We start from the raw sequence: 5,051 nt of genomic DNA on the forward strand, positions 1-5,051 counted from the left end.
TGGTTGAAATAGCATAACTCCTCACTTTAGTTTAGAAACAGAACATTCTCTCACAGTGGGTTTATATTATATAACAGGTTTGAAACAGAAAATAAAGTTGATGTGACACCATTCAACCAAATAGTTAAACTGGCAGCGTATGACACTAGTGCACGAAGGCAGGGGCTGTTCCTACAGAAAGGGGAAGAAGCCTCGAACACAACTTTAGCCTGGTTTGTTCCACACTTCAGAGCCAGAGATGTGCATAATCCACAGAGATAACACAACTGGGTCCAATCAGACCCGCTTAGAGTCAACTTCCTTCCTGTTCTTAGGTGTAAACAGAAGAAAAGGAAAGTATGTTTATCTTTTATAAAACCATTGATTTATACAATAAGAATTTATTAAACACTCCTCGGAGGTCAGTCTCTGCCAAAATCTTGCTCCTTCTTGTTCTGCTCTGCAACTTTTTCCTGTGGTAACTCCGAATGCTTACACATTATCAGTGAAATATAAATTAGTATAACCTCTGCGCAAAACAGTATGGAGATCTTTCAAAGAACTAAAAGTAGACCTACCATTTGATCAAGCAATCCCACTACTAGGTATCTATCCAAAGGAAAAGAAATCACTATATCAAAAAGACAGATGCACTTCTGTGTTTATCACAGCACAATTCACAATTGCAAAGATATGGAATCAACCTAAGTGCCCATCAACTGGTGAGTGGATATAATATATATACCATAGAGTACTACTCAGCCATAAAAAAGAATGAAATAATGTCTTTTACATCAACTTGGATGGAACTGGAAGCCATTATCCTAAGTGGAGTATCTCAGGGATGGAAAAACAAATACTGTATGTTCTCACTTATAGCAGGAGCTAAACTATGGATATACATGGGCATACAGAGCAGCATAATAGACTCTGGAGACTCAGAAATGGGGAGGATGGGAAGGAGGGTAAGGGATCAAAAATTTCCTATGGGGTACACTATTTGGGTGATGGGCACACTAAAAACCCTGACTTTACTACTATACAATTCATCCAGGTAACAGAAAAAAACACTGTAACCCCTAAATCTATTGAAATTAAAAAAAAAAAAGAAAAACACACTCCTTATGTTGTCAGTGCTAAACGAGATCCCAAGCAGATGATCACAGCTTAGTTTCTGGAAAAAGCTAGGTTTTAAAATCAAGGAGACTTAAGTCCAAAACCTGGCTTCACCATGTACCAGCTGTAATATTTGGATATGTTAACTTTTCTCAATTTCAGCCTTCTCTTTTGCAAAATAAGATGGCAGTAACAATACTCTCCTTGCCAGATTATAGTGTTATAGATAAGGCATTCAGGGTAGGGCAGAGGGGTGGAAGGTAGGAGACAATGGGGCAGTATAGCAGAGTGGTGACCACTTGTGCAATTTCAGTCATCTGTGGCTGAGGATAAGAGAATGTGGAGAAACTTATACTTAAGGAAATCAAAATGGGTTTTTGTTCTCTTAACATTGCATATATAAATCAGAATATTCTAAATTTAAGAAGTGGATATACTTAGACTAGGTTTTCTATTTTTAATAATGCCATTGTTCATTTTAGTGTATTATTTTAGTGATATGCCCTTTATGAAAAGATGAGAATCTCATCTCCATGGGAACAAATGATTTAAAAAGCGTGAAGGTATTGTCTTTGTCATATTGCATTCTTCTGGGATTCATTTAGGATGGCATTGTTATAATAACACTTTATTAATTGTCTAATTTGTCATAATAGTTTCCTAAACATGATATGGAGAGAAGTACTACAGTGACATGCTTTGATCCTTCTCTCATGGAGCTTTAATAAAATTCACTTAAGACCTTAAAAACCCTTTACCTACAATCCACACGCCTTCCCTTTTCTTACCTTCTCAATACCCAGGAGAAAGATAAGACTTAAGTGTATAATTTTCTAACGCTGCTTGAGTATTTAGCTGAGCCATAGCTGAGAGCTTAAAGAGCAGCTCAAAGAAACATGGGCAGGGTTAGCTCCGGATGCTTTGTAAAAGGTACTTTGCTCTCCAGGTAGTGGCAATCCATGGAAGAGTGTTTTTGGAAGGACCACAGAAGTGTAGTCTCTCATTGCCCAGCTCTCAGAGCATTTGCAGCAGTGATGTGAACTGGATATGAGAATTCTATAAATACCCATCTCCAGTTCACCCATCTGCCAAGGAAGTATTTTGCCTGCACCTGAATTAAGTGGAGAACCTCTTAACTAAAGATGGATGGGGAAAATCATCCATTTTCAGCTATCTTATGGCTTTGTTCATAAATGGTAATTCATGGTAATGTCTTTATTGTTTCTTGCCACCAAAAATAATATTGCTTATTGAGATTTTTCTAGGTTTAGCTTGGAGACAAAACCAAGGACAAGAATAAAATAGTCACAATCTCTTATCATGCTGCACCTAGGGGAGGCACCACATTCAGGCTTGAACAGTCCCTAACTTTTGAATATAAACCAATCAGTTTGCCTATCCAGGGACTGGACAATGCCTTGTGAAAACAGACAGAAGACAAGGATGGAGGAAGAAGACGGCCTCAGCTATACAGTGTCAGAAATATTATGAAAATTAAAATTTTACTATAATCTTACTCTTTGTACTTAAGTTTGGAAAGAGAAACTGAAGTCTTTGATGCTAATGCGACAAGTAGTTACGCTCTGGTAATAATCTAGATCTCTTAGCACGGCTTTGTTACATCTGGGCCTCTCAGGGACTGTTGTCTAGATTATGTTATCTGCATGTGGAAGGTTCATACACACCCTCCAGCTAAAGCTAGTGATCTGGAGAAGTCATCCTAGTCACGGGCAGTATGTCGCTAGACAAACACAAAGCAGTTGCTAAAGCACAGGCAGGACAAAAAATCATCAGATTCTTTCACTGTAGATTGCTATTTACAGTGAAATCAAAGAGTGTTAAGAACAAATAAAATGAGATAAGATTAATAGAGTCATGTGGTAACATAATATCCCAGGTTTTCAGAACTTGATGAAATGAAGATGAGAAATAAGAGCAATTGCTCCCTAGTCAGAGCTTGTGAGGGTAGAGAGAAGCTCCCCTGGGGCAATGCTTCCCTCCTATTTTCAACCTCTCTATCCAGGGCCCCGGTACCAGCTTGTGCATGAAATCCGCCTCTTCTGGATGCCAGTCCCCTCTTATTAAACTCGTCTCTATTCGTTCTGGAAAAATGGCGCCAAGTAATTAACTATTGATTTGATACAAGTTGAGATACTCATGACTGTTAATGGTGTGATGAATTACCCGTTCAAAGTAGATTATCATCGCTTTTAGTGGAAGAACACAGATATTAGAACAGATCACAAACAGGGAGAAGAAGGAGCAGAGGAAAGAAGAGGAAGGAGGAGATGGAAATGATGGAAACATTAGAAGCACCATGGGCCCTCCATAGCTAGAATTTCCTGCTTAGGTGTGCTAAAATTTAACTTTAATAAAACTTGACGAATCATAAGCTTTTCTGAAAAACCATTGGGATGGATGTCAAAAGTGCAGAGACTTCAAGAAACATTACTGATTACATCTATTACAGTTTGTCTAAGGATCATTTTCTTGGAAGGAAACACTCTCAAATGAAGTTTCTGTCATAAATTTTGAAATACCCACAAACTATCTGCTGTCCTGCTAGGGGGCTGTTTAGAATTTTCCACTGGAAAAAACATGAATTTATAAATAAACAGATTCTTAAACTCAAAGGAATTATGCAATTCTTGAAGCATAGAATCCATCAGCTTCACAATTTGACAACTTAAATACAATGAGCAGTTTCTCAGACTTGACCATCTCTCCTGCCAATCTCACCACAGAAGCACAAGTTTGCTCGAAAGGATTCATTTTTGACTTCTATTTGTCTCATAGCCCTCTACCTGCTAAGCTCTGTCATATAGGCCATTTTATTTTACCCTTAGAATAATTGTGTCAGGTAAGTATTTTGTCTCTATTTTAAAACAGAGGATACCTTAGGAGGGAGAGGTGACAGGGCTTGCTTAGAGTCTAAAAGCTTGTAAGAGGCATAATTAGCTTGAGAGAAGAGGTCTCCCAACAGAAAGGGTAGAAAGGACCATGGCTAATATTTACTGAGCAATTTCTATATGTCAGATACTTTTAATGTATTAATGAATTTAACCTTCACAACAATGTTAACAATCTCTAAAAGTCTCATTTTAAATACAAAGAGAATGCAGCATGGAGTAGTTAAGGAATGTACCTAAGGTCAAAAAGCTAAATGGTGAAGCCAGGATTTGAAGCCCAGCAGTCCAAATTTTGAGTCACTATCCATACTGCCTGAACTTATGAGCGAGAAGAGGAAAACACACATAAACAGTGAGTAGGCAAATATACTATGTTGATCTTAAAATTCTCTTCTTTTCTCTTCTTCTCTGACTTTTTTGGGGTGGGTTGACTAACATAGATAAAATTTAAAAGGCAACTTTTAGTTTTTTAAATGAAAAATTTCTTTTCACCAGTCTAACAACTCTCTAATACTCAGTATAATATCACACATATATAGATTAATCAGAACCAGACATAATCCTAACAGAGTAAAAACCTTAAAAATCCTAAAAGAGAATTCTTCTTTGCAATATAAGGGATCGGGAAAGAATGGGGCTGTAAGATTCAGCAGCAAGACATTCTGTTTTGCAAATACATCTTGGGAGAGTCCCTGGGCTAGAAAACTCTGTGTTGCAGTACAAGCTCTCACCAGGTGTGAATGCTGCCTTCTCCTCCAAGCATGAGTGTTATTATCTACAAAGTGGGAACAATATTGTCATAAGTCATTGATAAAACAAAATAAGATCATATATTTAAATGCACTTTGAAACCTATAAAATGCAATTGTTTCAGATAAACATTTTGTCTCTATTTTAAAATAGAGAAGGAGGGGAGGGGCAACAACCTACTTAATGGGTACTATGAACAGTATTTGGATGATGGCCACACCGATAGCCGGGACTCAAACATTACAAAAGCTATCCATGTAGCCTGAAACATTTGTACTCCCTTAATATTTTGAAATA

This window comes from Propithecus coquereli, unplaced genomic scaffold (assembly GCF_000956105.1).
Source record: "Propithecus coquereli isolate 6110/MARCELLA unplaced genomic scaffold, Pcoq_1.0 Scaffold212, whole genome shotgun sequence".
NCBI classification, from domain to species: Eukaryota; Metazoa; Chordata; class Mammalia; order Primates; family Indriidae; genus Propithecus; species Propithecus coquereli.